Below are 15,733 nucleotides of genomic sequence, written 5' to 3'. Positions count from 1 at the left end.
GGGGAATGCCAGGGCCAAAAGAATGGGAATGGGTGGGTAGGGAAGTGGGGGGCGCTATGGGGGACTTTTGGGATAGTATTGGAAATGTAATTGAGGAAATTATGTAATAAAAATATTAAAAAAAAAAATAAAAAAAAAAAATAAAAAAAATAAAAAAAAATAAAAAAAAAAATCAGATTTTCAACTAAGGAACGTTGATAATGGGAAAATAGTCTTCCCCAGGGAAGGGCACACTAATTATCCAATAACCAATTATTGGTTATCTAATACGAAATGGTCAGCCCTGAAAGCATAGATACAAGTAATATTAATCAGGTTGAGCAGTTGTACATATATATTTAGGAATATATATATATATATATGTATATATATATATATATATATATATATATATACATACACACACACACACACCAATCACGAATATATAAGACACCATGAATCTGAGAAAGAGCAAGCAAGGGTATATGGGAAGCTTTGAAGGAAGGAAAGGGAAGGGGGAAATGATGTAATTAATGATATTATAATCTCAAAAAATATAAGAAATAATTTTGCAGCATTAGGTTTGTAGGAGTTGCAAACAACTCATAATGAAAGATGAGGGCTACTTTTGAAATGTTAAGAAAGAAGAGAATTCTTGGGAAGTTAACACACATAAATAAGTGCATAAATGAGCAAGAGAAAAAGCCAAAGCAGGTGGACAGGTATAAACTGCTGGGGCTAGAACAGAGAAGAGACAAGAGAAGTTCCAAGGCAAATGTGTCTATATGATGAAGTACCTCAGTTAGTCCTAGGAGGGCTCAGAATGAGGGGCCTGACCTGAGACGGCCTGCTCTTAAGAGAAAGCACTGGTAATGTGTAGTAATCAACTGGCACATGCACAGGAAGACAGAAAAAGAATAAAGAAAAAGAAAAACCTTAAGGGGCCAGCAAGGCCAGCTGGGGAAAACCAGCAAAAATAAGGGCAGCAGAGTAGAAAGACAAATTGTGGAGCCAGCGTGCTTTATGCACCAGAAGCCTCTAAGGCCATTTGCACTTATCAGTCCTAACAAACCAATGATGTTAATCATTTCCTTATGCTTCCCTGTGGATTTTACCACCTCCTTGCATGCTGTCTGCTCACTGCGGGTGCTTACAAAACACTTGCCGATTGACAGGGGGAGGGGGATGATAGAAACTCTGACAGCTTAGGTGAGAGATAACTCAACCCCTGCACGAGCTTCTTGAAGGGACCCAATAGACCTGTGTATTGCTTTGAGCTCATTTTGTAGTAGCCCAAGAAAAGAAATTCAGTAAGAATGGCTTCCCAGCCTGGACAAAGCTGACTGCTTAGCCTTCTCTGCAAGTGTAGTTGTTTGACTTATAAACAGATTGCCCTCTGCTTTGCTTCATGGTCTGCTGCACAGCAGAAGAAATGTCTGAGATTGCATTACTGTTGTGACTCATCTCAACAAGGAACACTGCAAGACAGACACCAGACACCTCTCAATCCCCAGAAAAATGAGCAAGGAGCCCATCCAGCCATGGTACAGAGTAGAACTGCAGGAGCTTCATAGTGAGGCTGGCTTTTTAAAAAAAGTTAATAAAATGCAAAAGAAGAAGGAGGGAAGAGAGGAGAGGAGGAGGATGAAGAAGGAGGAGGAGAGGAGAAGAAGAAGAAACACACCTGGCAGTGTAGGAGAGGGCATGGTAAATGACAGGACAGTGTGCGTCCATTCCAGACAACTTTTCATTTAAAAGACTGTTTATAATGGCAATGTATATAAATTCTTCTTATTTTTTTCTTTTTCTTTTTCCTGGAGCAAGTTAAAAAGGTATCACTCTCTCCAAAGGGGGGTATTCCTAATTTGTCAACGTGATGGCATGTCACATAGCTTCAAAATTTATCATTACTCATTTATGTGGTAGCATAAAAATTCACTCATTTATTGATCAAACCAAAAGGCTGCCTATTTTCTCCTCTCTTCATCTCTGATGAGCTATGTCATAGGATGTCTGTAAACATCAAACAGGATTAGACAAGATTAATTTGATCAGAATCAGGACAATATTCTAGCTACCCAAAGAAACCCTCTCAGGAGAAGGTCATAGAACAGGAAACAAAAACAGAAGCTTTGTAGAGTGATTTTCTTTTTAAAAATGAATGTGTATCTGAGAAAGTCAGGGAAATTCTCAGAGGTCAGAAGTGACGAGAAATCACATAACCACAGAGCCATCCACGGACTGGAATCAGCATTTGCCTCGTTGGTCTTTGTGACTCAGGAGGACCGAGGACTCCAGGCCAATAAGTTGAAAAACAGCCCCAAAGCTGGGATTCCCAAAAGATAACCGTGTCAAATGCACACTGACAAACTCTCCCATGTCACCCTTGTAGCCAGTGTGTGAGAAAAGAAAATCTGCATCAGACACCTAGAGGCAAAATCCTTCAACCAGAGAAATCAGAGGGCCTCGAACCACCATCTCTGTGAGGATCCAGTAATGAAAGTAAAGCTGAAAACCTAGTCTGAAAGATTCCCGGGTTTTTGGTGCCATCAAGCCTCTGACAGCAGTAAGTGACCAGCTCAAAGCAAAGGTCCTTACGTGGGCTCCATAGCCCCTTCCATTCACAGGATCTATAAAATGGAGTAGGGAAATGCTATGCATTTGTTTTTATAACTGGTGTTTCATAACTTAGTATTTCTGACTATTATGAGAAGAAAAAGCAGAAATTGTGGTCATTAGAATAATAACGAGTATTTTCTCTAATATATCAGATATTTTCATACTATGACAACTGTTCTAATTACCACTAAACATCATTTGTGTTTATTAGGATTCTATTACTCATTTTAATCAGCTTAGAGCCTCTTGTTATTTAATGCATTTATTTTTTTTAATGTATATGGTCATCAGTCTTCATATCAGAGGCCTGCTTAGGAAATAGAGACAGGAACTGCAGGTCTGAGACTAGCCTAGACTACAGAGTGAATTCAAGGCCAACCTGGGCAACTTAGTGAGACACTATCTTAAAAAACAACAACAACAACAACAACAACTAAAAACAGGCTTGAAGATTTAGCTCAGTGGTGGAATGCATAGTACTGGTCAATGCCCAGTACTATAAAATATGTATATGTTAGTACACCAGAATGGGCTTTTACACATGTGTGTGTGTTTGTAGCTATATTTCAGAATGATTAGCTTCTATTATTCATTATTTATTGTTATGTATTATTTGAAGCATTCATAACAAAGTCACCTGTGTTAAAAAACAATATTAGAAAAGCAAATTCAGAAATATATGCCTGATGAAAACATCATTCTGGACTCCAAAAAGTCTGGACAATTATCAGTTCAATAGAAGTGTTTAGAATTAGGAAAGAAATGCAGGAGAGGAGAGTGGGGAGGGAGATGGCTTCTTGAAAATATCAGTCAAACTTAATTTCATTCCAGGCTTGAACGCGAAAGAAATTTAATTAAAACGTTTTTGTTGAGACGTTCATGTTCTGTTACAGATATCAGTCACCAATTCAAAAAGTGAAAGATGAGTGGAAAAGGGAACCAAGTTGGACAGGGACTTACAGGTCATCCATCTGTAGTCTGGGGAGGGGGGTGTTACTTAAATGCTTTTCGGTCCTCCTAGTTAATTCTAGGTCACTAATCAAAGAACTTAGGCTGTAAATGACATACTTTCTTTTTCACTGTCCTGAAAAAAAAATAAACAGTTTATATTTGTCACTTGGCATTAAAGCATAATTTAGTTTTCAGATGTTCCTAGGCAAGAGCCTGAGTTTAGGTATTCTGCAGTTTGTGACATGAGGCTGAGTAGTCACACTTGGTCCTCAGTCTCTTTGCCAGATCTACGAGTGAAATGTCTACATGTCTGTGTTGGTGTCCAGGCTCCATCCACTCAGCTGATCCACAGCAGGCACTCTCTACCAGAACTTCAAAGGAAGCTCTGAGGGGCGGTGCTTGGTCTAGCTAGAAGGTCTCCCCCTGTCCCTCACTGTTTACTCTTGCAGTGTTTGAGGCTCCTTTCATCTCCAGTTCTCAGACTCCAGAACAATAGCCCCACTCTGACATTTGCATCTAACCCTCCGGGGCTGAGCTGTCATAGGAGCTTCATGCTTTGATGATTCTGTGGCCGCCCTCGCTTGAATAATTGCAGTGCACACTACCTGGCATGAGTAATCCGTCTAAAGTCAACGTTGAAGTCTCCAGAGAGCAGGGATTGAGACATCCACAGGCCTTCTTGCAGAAGGGCAGACTTGGAAGGATGATCTACTGGTAGCCACACTTCAAAGTTGATTTTGCTGTGACTCATAGTTTGAGATCTCTGATGCTGTCCTGTGTCTCCAGTGTTTCCAAACGTCTTGTTCTACTTTCAATCTTTCAACCATACTTCATCAAGGGGGCAGGCATATCCAGTGGGGCAGAAAAGCCGTATTTTCTGAATGTTTCCTAAAAGGATACAATAAATTATACCTTACAAGCCGGAGAAAATCTTCCCGGAGATGTTCTTTCCCCAGTCTCCTCCCCCACATCCTCTCATTTTGCAGCAGAGACTCCCCTCTTTCTTGATACTGTTAAATGTCAAAAGGTTGGGGCAGAAGAACCTGTAGTCTGACCCTTTTGTGTAAAACAGAGAGGGAAATGGAAAAATCACACCTACTCCTACATATTTTTGTAAAAGGAACAAGCAAGAAGAAATCTGAACACTGTGAAGCTGGTTACCAAGGGGAGATGAAGGGAAGGAAGTTAAAAGGGGTTTACAAGTTTATACCATGTGGATGAAAATGTCAAAGTATGCCATCACACTATCTTGGTATCATATTGCTGAAAGGATAGATCAAGCTGATAAGAAAAAAAACAAAGGAAACATTCCAACAATGAACCTAATATTCAAAAGATTATTTCCAACAGAACAAAGGTAAGGTGGAATGAAGTTACGACTCCAGAGAATTCAGGAATAGATCATTTACGTGGCCTTGGCAAAGTGTGAGGAAGAGATTAGAGGCAGCAAACAGGACCGGTCATCTTAATGAGTCTGGTATCTAATGGTACCCATAAAGCACTTTTGAAATAACTTAGACCTACCATGAGATGAGCAAACAAATACATACAGATGTACTCACTTTACTATGATTGCTTATGTGTATCCATCCATACATAGCCAGAACATGTGGGTGTCTGCTTGACTTTATTATGCCTACTTATATATGGTAGTGATGTCCACAGGAAGGCCAAACAAAGGCGTCCCAACAGCAATGAAGACACAAACTTCAGCTTCTGATGTCATGTTCCATTCATGAGAACAAGGAACCCTAATTTCCATAGTCCTGATCTTCACTCAACAGCTTTCAAACTAACTTGAATTACCTATAAGAACTGGATATTGTTAAGGGCGGCAAAGGTATCTTAGCAGGGATGAGCCTTGGGGGCTCTACCAGAGGACACAGGGTACATTGGCAGCTTACACATGGGAGCCAGCAACTGTCTGAACTCAGGTTCCAGGGGATCCAACATCTTCCTCTGGCTTCCACGGCCACCAGACATATGCAAGGTGCACAGGCATCCACTCAGGCAAAATCGTCATGCACATCAAATAAATCTTTTAACTTGCATGTTGTTATCATTATTCGGAATCCCTGCTTCCTAGCCTCTTTCCCTCAGCTTAACATTTTTAGTGAAGTCAAGTTCTTCAGGTGTTTTATCAAAGAACTTGTTAAAATCTTTAAAGAATCTTATTCACATCAAAACAAAAGTGAGACATCGATCAGGGTGCACTGGGGCTCAGAATGTTTTTGAAAGAGATGAACACATTTAGATACACACAACCCCACTTATACTGATGTCACTGAGAGTCATATTTAGAAACTCTCCCGCAGGTGATGGCAGTGTTTACTGTGGAAAACTCGTTTTTCTTTGGCTTTATTCAGCAGGCTTGTAGGGAAGACAGCAAGGAGTGGGCTAAACTACAGTTCTGTCATTAGTGCCTTTTACGACCTCACTGAAAATAACTCAATGGACTCCTTTTTAATAATTTATTTACTCTTATTTCTTGTGCATCAGTGTTTTCCCTGAATGCATGTCTGTGTGAGGGTGTCAGATGCCCTGGAACTAGGGTTACTGACAGTTTTGAGCTTCCATGTGGATGCTGGGAATAGAACCTGGGTCCTCTGGAAAAGCAGCCAGTGCTTTTAACCCCTGAGCCATCTCTTTTAGCCCCTGAACTCCCTTTTTTTTTAAATCACAAGGAAGTTGATATATAAACAGGTACCCAGGCATACACATTCTGTTCATCTCACACCATTCTCTCTCTCTCTCTCTCTCTCTCTCTCTCTCTCTCTCTCTCTCTCTCTCTCTCTCTCTCTCTCTCTCNCACACACACACACACACACACACACACACACACACACACTTGGCATTGATCTAATGATTTCTTTACCAATGACAGCCAGCAGATTTCATAGAAGTAGATCATAAACTGCAGCTTAGTTATAAACAGAGGTAAGTACATGACTTAGCATGCTTTTCTTATATTAGAGCTATCAGGGTGGCTTCCTTCTGTGACGTGGCTAGGTGGTATCAGAAGGGAACCCTGTAAAATTCCTACTCCATCAGCCTGTTCACTATTAATAAAGCCAATGAAAAGAGGCTTGGCCAAAGCCTAAGGAGAGCTAATTGGTTAAGCCAATGCCAGAGATAGAATCAGACTACCAGTTTGCCAGTCAATAGGCACTGGTGACATGAGACCTCAGAACAGGAGGGAAAGACCTGATTATTTGGCTTTATTGATTCACTCTTCAAAAATAAAAGGTCAGGTTAAAAGAATGTTCAATATAGTAGGGTGACACACCTGGAGATAATTCCATAATTTTTATCTCTATTCTAGAATCTCCAAAAAGAAAATCTGTGATGTTTCTATTTCTTATGTCCACTGGGCATAATGAAATCAATATAAGAAGAGTTTATTCTTGCTGCAGAGTCTCATGACTGCCCAGCCTTCTTGCACTGTACTCAACCAAGTTAAAAACAACGTGATAAGCTCATACTTTAAATATTGAAGCTCATTTACTAGGTAGTGAATTATCTATACAGGTGAAAAAATACAGAATAGATTGTTTCTATACCTTGTGGGCTCTTAGAAAATAGTTAATGGGGGTTGAGCAGGCTTGGCGTATTAGTGTTGAAGGAGCATTCAAAGACTATCAGCTTTGGTTGGTATAACCAGAGGTTGGCCTAGAGGGAGTAGTATTGTTTAAATTGTTTTCTTTTCATTACTAAAGACTCGATCCCATTTTGTGTGATGGTTAACGCTGTCACCCTGACAGAATCTGTAATTACCTGGAAGATGGGCCTCTGGGCAGGCCTGTGGTGTATCTTGACTAAAGAATTGCCCACTATGAATGACACTATCCCTTGACTGGGATTCCAGCAACAAATGGTAAAAGAGATGAGACCGTTTCCTGCTGTCTTTTTCTTCACTGTGGTTGCATTGCGGCAAGCTGCTTCGTATTCACGTTGTCTTGAGTTTCCAGACATGCTGGACTGTACTTTGAACTGTTATCTATATGAAACCCTTTCCCCCTGAAGTTTGATTCTGTCAGAGTATTTGACCACAACAGGAAAAGAAATTCAGATAGTGTGAAAGTTACCCTATACCCTGGACTCCCTGTTTCTTATTTAAATAAAGGTATATATGTATAAGGACAAATATTTAGAATGTAGTATGAGAGCATGCTGATTTACTAAAGTGGTGGCTACAGGGTTTCCTCTAAGATCCATAACCTTGTTAGCCCTTGGAAGTTGGCTAGGTTCCAGGCATGGTTTCCTTCTCGCTGAGCAGGTCTGAAGTTCAATTTGAGAGCTATTGGTTACAAACAAAGTATGTGTGCCACTGCTGCACCTTTAGTTATTATGCCATGCTGGTAATCGTTGTGATTCATAGGTATCATCATAGCTTGGTAGGACTGTTGGCTGCTTACCTTCTTTCTCCTTTGAACCCTGTGTCTGAAGTGCACTGTGTCTTCAGCAATAGGGAGCTAAGTTCCACTCTTGTGGACAACCAAGGGAAATAGACATAGTCTGTAGTGTTTTGGGAATCTCTTAGAAAATCAATTCAATTCAAAGGCAATTCAGAAACAGGACTCCTCATGCCTCATGCTGCAGACGCTGTTAGATGATCTTTGGCTCTTGAAGGAAGCATGTTATTCCAGATGAGGACATTCTGTCTAAATTCTCGGAGGCAAAGGGAAGTGGGGAGGGGCAGGGGGTGAAGAGCTCTAAGAGGGGGAACTGGGAAGGGAACAACATTTGGAGTGTAAATAAATATAACAATTTTTAAAAAGGAAGTTACAAAGTTATAAGTAAGCTTCTCCTAATGATACATGATTTTATAATGCTATAATTTGATTTTATACTATGTAATAAGATTTCATTTTACTTATGTTTAATATTCACCATACCCTTTAGGTCAAACAAATGAATATATTTAAATTAGATCAACATTTATAAAGTGAGCCAAATAAGAAAACAGAAAACACACTAATACAAGGATTCCAAGCAGGATATATGTATATTTATTTATAGGTCAGTATGTTTCACTGAATTTCAAACCCTACTAGTAGTCTCTTATGAGTTTGAAGTCACACAAAAAACCATGTAGAGGATGATGAAATGTCATCTAAATGAGCTTTAAAATAACAGTTTCAATGAGGCTAAGAAAGGGAGGTATTAGAATTTTTATGATTCTTCTTACTTCAAATCAACATAAGGAGGCCTTTACTGCTCCTGCTGCTAAGCACTGAGCCTTTTCTAAGAAACTGGGTTCTCTCCTTGTCACTCTGACATGACAGTAACAACTCTCGGAGAGCTTATGGTTCTGGTGATGTGTTTATCACTGTTTCACTTTTTGTTGTTGTTGTTGTTTTGTTTTTCAAGACAAGATTTCTATAGTAGCCCTGGTTTTCCTTGGCAGACCTCTCTGGCCTCAAACTCGGAAATCTGCCTCCCTTTTTCTCCTGAGAGCTGGGATTAAAGGCATGTCCCATCACCTCCTGGCTTCAGATATATATCTTTTTTGAAGTAGAAATAGAAAACAAAAAACAAACAAACAAACAAACAAAATGTTTCTTCATTGCTAGCCACCTTCCATCAAACCATCATGTTTTCAGGCTTTAAACACAGTGATTAGAATTTTATAAATGTCTCCTAAGAAGAAAACTCACTAAATAGAAATGAAGGCATTCACTTTTTGAAAGTGGCAAATTTTAGTGAATAAACAAGACAGCAATTAGTAGGTTTTTCTATAATGTAAATAAGGAAGTTAAATAAGCATTAGTTCTTATCACAAAGCTGTCAATAAAGCACTGTGTGATAATAGTTGGGGCAGGGAGGGGAGTTCCAAGAAGGGTGCTTTCTTTATCAGGATGGATTTCCACGGAGCTATAAAATGTCCTAGTCACCTTGGGTCTCATTTTACAGTGTGAAGCAGATAAGGACAGGAGACTTCTTTATTGATCGTATCCCTAAAGCAAAAAAAAGCAAAAACGCAAAAAAATAAAAAATAAAATAAAATTTTTTAAAAAGCGGGCTCTGAATTCCGTAGGTTTACAAAATCAACTCTGACCAACTGGTAAGATCATAAATACTTTATCTTCAACAGTGGTAATTTTATGTGCCCACTTGGCTGTACTACAGTGCAAAGCATTTGGTCACACACCTTGGAGCCTTTTTATATACAGTTAATTTAATCAGTACACTTTGAGTAAGAAAGAATTCCCAGAATGTGAGCAGGCCTCTTCCAATCAGATGAAGGCCATTGCTGCAAAGGTAGGTTTCCTGAAAGGACAGAATTCTTCTCCAGTCTGCAACAGAATCATAATGGAAATGAGCTCATGGACTGTTGCCCCAGAGGCACAGGACACGCACCTTGGAGCTCTCTTTCTCTCCTTCTATTTGAATGTGAAATGTTAAATGTTTCTTGGAGAAAGCATTATATGCCCTAAATATTTGGCCATGTAGATTATCATCCTATCTAAACCCATCCAAAAATCCTTCCACCATCAGCATCATTTCAAAAGTTTAGACCACTATGTTCTTACTCTTCCCCAAGCAATACCTATCTGCTGAGCCAGAGCAGTAAACTGTCAAATTACAGAAGCAAAAGCAATAGAAAGGTAAGAAGACCGAGGCCCTGGAAATTACAACCATCAGAATGGATATACCCTTCTACCTCAAGACCACATGAGTATTACACACACACACACACACACACACACACACACACACTCATACGTGTGTGTAACTGTATATAATTACATATAATTATGTGTAATTATATATAATTTTAAAGTAAGAATGACTGAATAAAATTAACATATTTTTTAAAGATAGAAAGTATATACGCTTATTTTAAAAAAAACAATCCAGGAGAAGAACCAAAGTTCCAAAAGAAGTCAAAGCCAGTGTTCAAGTCAATAACCATGAATCCTTTAAGTATAATTTGTCCATAGACCTCTCTTTTAAACAAACATATATTACATTTTACTTATAAAACTACTGTCTATAATATGATGGTCTATAGAAAAATAAAAATTAAAAGTTGAAAGACACTGTTTCAATGAATTTTGAGGGACATGTCCATATCTATGGCTGAGAGAATATTTTATAATCCTCTTTGTATTTTAATTTTCAGACCACAGTATGTATTCATTTTTATTTATTCTACCACTTGATATTTCTTCACAAATATTGTTATTAAGTATTCTTCGAGGTCTACAGGCTGCACAATATTTACAGTATGGATCTGCAGCACAGACCTATCAAGACATGCCTTCTATTGTTGGGTATCTATGTTGCTTTCACTACTACAATTCAATTACCGAGATGGTGAAGCATCCTCTCCTTACCATGACATGGAATACTGTTCAGCTACTAAGAATGAGGACATCGTGAGTTTTGCAGGCAAATGGATGGATCTAGAAAATATCATACTGAGTGAGGTAACTCAGACCGAAAATTACATACATGGTATGTACTCACTAATAAGTGGATATTAGCCAAAAAAAAAAAAAAGAGCAGAATACCATCCACAGATGTCAAGAAGGTTAAAAGCCAAGACGAAGGGCCCAAGTGAGGATGCACCAATCCCACTTGAGAGGGAAAAGAGGGAGCAGAGGGATGGAGGGACCTGGATGGGAGAGAGAAGGGGAGGGGAAAAGGGAAACATGATCAGGTACTAGGGTGTGGGGGGGGGGGGGGGGACAGGAGTGAAACCCTGAGGATCATCACAATAAATTGAAACAGGCAACCTTGGGTAGTGGGAGGTAGGGGGACCCTCTAGAATGTACCAGAGACCTGGGAGGTGAGAAAAGCTCAGGACTCAGAGGGAGGGACCTTAGATGAAATTCCCCACAGTGGGGAGAGGGAACTTGTAGAGTCCACCTCCCATAGAAAAACAGGGCATCAAGCAGAGAGATGGGGTTGCCATCCCACAGTCAAAAACTCTGACCCAGAATTATTCCTATCCAAAAGAACTGCAGGAACAAAAAGGGAGAAGAGACTGAGGTGAAAAGAAGTCCAGTCACTGGCTGAAAGTGGAATCCATCTCAAGAGGATGCTCCAAGGCCTGACACTATTACTGTTGCTATGGTGTGCTCAACAGACAGGAGCCTAGCATGGTTGTCTCCTTAGAAGCCCAACAACCAGCTGACTGAGACAGAGGCAGATACTTACACCCAACCAATGGACTGAAGTTGGGAACCCCTGTGGTTGAATTAAGAAAAGGTTGGGAGAAGATAAGGAGGAGGGCAACCCCATAGGAAGACCAGCAGCCTCAACTAACCTGGACGCCTGCGATCTCTCAGACACTGAGCCACCAACCAAGCAGCATACACCAGCTGATATGAGGCCCCAACATATATACAGCAGAGGACTGCCTGGTCTGGCCTCAGAGAAGGTACACTAGAGACTTGATACCCCAGGGAATGGGGAGACCTGTTGGGTTGGAGTGGGAGAATCAGAGGGGGACTTCCTCTTAGAGACAGGATAAGAGGAATGGGAAAGGGATAAAGACTGGACTGAAAAAAAAAAAACATTAAAGATCATTGTTTAAAAAACTGACAAGATCCAGAACCTGAGGCTATTCCATAGTCCACTGTACACAGGTCCCACCAGGAGAGAGCTGTTCTCCCAGGAATACTTTCACTCCTGGGTTCAGAGGTAAGATCTCTACTTTCTCTCCAATAACTGTCCAAAGATGAACCTGGTAGGAGCTCACAGGGCACAGAAACAGTGGAGCAGCTGGGACAGGTTCCTTCGAGTTGCCATCTGAATCCAGAGTTTGGACTGTTCCAGAGCCTTCTGTATAAAAGTTCTACCAGGAGAGTGCTGGACTCCCTGGAGTGTTGACCCACAGGAGGAACAAGCTCCAGCCAGAGACAGCAAGACCATCTAACAACAGAGATAACCAGATGGCAAAAGGCAGGAGCAAGAACCTTACCAACAGAAACCAAGGCTACTTGGCATCATCAGAACCCAATTCTTCTACCACAGAAAGTTCTGGAAACCCCAACACACTGGAAAAGCAAGTTGTGGATTTAAAATCACAACTCATGATGCTGATAGAGGATTTTAAGGACATAAATAACTCCCTTAAAGAAATACAGGAGAACACAGGTAAATAGGTAGAAGCCCTTAAAAAGGAAACACAAAAATCCCTTAAAGAATTACAGGCAAACACAACCAAACAGGTGAAGGAAATGAACAAAACCATCCAGGATCTAAAAATGGAAATGGGAACAATAAAGAAATCACAGAGGGAGACAGTAAACCTAGAAAAGAAATCAGGAGCCATAGATGCAAGCATCACCAACAGAATACAAGAAATAGAAGAGAGAATCTCCGGCACAGAAGATACTGGAGAAAACATTGACACAACAATCAGTGAAAATGCAAAATGCAAAAAAGCTCCTAACCCAAAACATCCAGGAAATCCAGGACACAATGAGAAGATCAAACCTAAGGATAATAGGTATAGAAGAGAGTAAAGATTCCAAACTTAAAGGGCCAGTAAGTATCTTCAACAAAATTATAAAAGAAAACTTCCCTACCCTAAAGACATAGATGCCCATGAACATACAAGAAACCTACAGAACTCCAAATAGATTGGACCAGAAAAAAATTCCTCCTGTCACATAATAATCAAAACACCAAATGCACAAAACAGAAAGAATATTATTAAAAGCAGTAAATGAAAAAGTTCAAGTAACATATAAAGGCAGACCTAACATAATTACACCAGACTTCTAGCCAGACACTATGATAGTAAGAAGATGCTGGACAGATGTCATACAGAGCCTAAGAGAAAACAAATGACAACCTAGGCTAACATAGCCAGCAAAATCTCAATTACCAAAGATGGAGAAACCAAGACATTCTATGACAAAAACAAATCTACACAATTCCATTCCACAAATCCAGCCCTTCAAAGGTTAATAAATGGAAAGCGCCAACACAAGGAGGGAAACTACACTCTAGAAAAAGCAAGAAAACAGTCTGCTTTTAACAAACCAAAAAGAAGATAGCCACAAAAGCATAATTCCACCTCTAACAACAAAAATTACAGGGAGCAACAATCAGTTTTCTTTAATATCTCTTAATATCAATGGATTCAAATCCCCAATAAAAAGACATAGAGTAACAGACTGGATACATAAACAGGACCCGACATTTTGCTGCATGTAGGAAACGCACTTCAGTGACAAAGACAGACACTACCTCAGAGTAAAGGCTGGAAAACAATTCTCTAAGCCAACAGTCCAAAGAAACAAGTTCGAGTAGCCATTCTACTATCAAATGAAATCGACTTTTAACCTAAAGTTATCAAAAAAGATAAGGAAGGACACTTCATACTCATCACAGGAAAAATCCTACCATGAAGAACTCTCAATTCTGAACATCTACACTCCTAATGCAAGGGCACCCACATTCATAAAAGAAACTTTACTAAAGCTCAAAGCACACATTGTATCTCACACAATTATAGTGGGAGACTTCAACACCCCACTCTCCGCAATGGACAGATCATGGAAACAGAAACTAAACAGAGAAACATTGAAACTAACAGAAGTTATGAACCAAATTGGTTTAACAGACATCTATAGAACCATTTATCCAAATACAAAAGAATGTACCTTCTTCTCAGGACCTCATGGTACCTTCTCCAAAAATGACCGGTCACAAGATTGGCCTCAACAGATACCAGAAGACAGAAATAATCCCATGCATCCTATCAGATCACCATGGGCTAAGGCTGATCTTCATAACAACACAACAATAGAAAGCCCACATACACATAGAAGCTGAACAACATTCTACTGGATAATAACTTGGTCAAGGAAGAAATAGAAAAAGAAATTAAAGACTTTTTAGAGTTTAATGAAAATGAAGGCACAACATACCCAAACTTATGGGACACAATGAAAGCAGTGCTAAGAGGAAAACTCATAGCTCTTGGTGCCTCCAAAAAGAAATTGGAGAGAGCATACACTAGCAGCTTGACAGCACATCTGAAAGCTCTGGAACAAAAAGAAGCAAATACATCCAAGAGGAGTAAATAGCAGAAAATAATCAAACTCAGGGTTGAAATCAAACAAGTAGAAACAAAAAGAACTATACAAAGAATCAACTAAACCAGGAGTTGGTTCTTTAAGAAAATCAACATGATAGAAAAGCCCTTATCCAGACTAACCAGAGGGCACAGAGACAGTATCCTAATTAACAAAATCAGAAATGAAAATGGAGACATAACAATAGAAACCAAGGAAATCCAAAAAATCATCAAATCCTACTACAAAAGCCTATGTTAAACAAAAATGGAAAATCTGGATGAAATGGACAATTTACTAGACAGATACCAGGTACCAAAGTTAAATCAGGATTCGATAAATGATCTAAAGCATCCCATATCCCCTAAAGAAATACAAACAGTCATTAATACTCTTCCAGAAAAAAAGTCCAGGACCAGATGGGTTTATCACAGAGGTCTATCAGATCTTCAAAGAAGACCTAATATCAATACTCCTCAAAATATTCCACAAAATTGAAACAGAAGGTACTCTACTCAATTTGATCTATAAAGTCACAATTACTCTGATACCTAAACCACGCAAAGACCCAACAAAGAAAGAAAACTTCAGACCAATTTCCCTTATGAATATCAATGCAAAATTGCTCAATAAAATTCTTGAAAACCAAGTCCAAGAACACATTAAAACGATCATCCAATATGACCAAGTAGGCTTCATCCCAGGGATGCAGGAATGGTTCAATATCCGGAAATCCATCAATGTAATCCACTATATAAACAAGTTCAAAGAAAAAAACCATATGATCATTAAATTAGATGCTGAGAAAGCATTTGACAAAATCCAACACCCCTTCTTGATAAAAGTCTTGGAAAGATCAGAAATTCAAGGCACATACCTAAACATAGAAAAGTAATATACAGCAAACCAGTAGCCAACATCAAACTAAATGGAGAGAAACTTGAAGCAATCGCACTAAAATAGGGACTAGACAATGCCCACTCTCTCCCTACCTATTCAATATAGTACTCGAAGTCCTAGCCAGAGCAATTAGACAAAAAAGAAGGTCAAAGGGATACAAATTAGAAAGGAAAAAGTCACTTTTTGCAGATGATATGATAGTATATTTAAGTGACCCAAAAATCCCACCAGAGAACACCTAA

Source organism: Mus caroli, chromosome 4 (genome assembly GCF_900094665.2).
Source record: "Mus caroli chromosome 4, CAROLI_EIJ_v1.1, whole genome shotgun sequence".
Classification (NCBI taxonomy): Eukaryota; Metazoa; Chordata; class Mammalia; order Rodentia; family Muridae; genus Mus; species Mus caroli.
The sequence above is the reverse complement of the archived record's forward strand: the minus strand, read 5'-3'. Positions refer to the sequence as shown.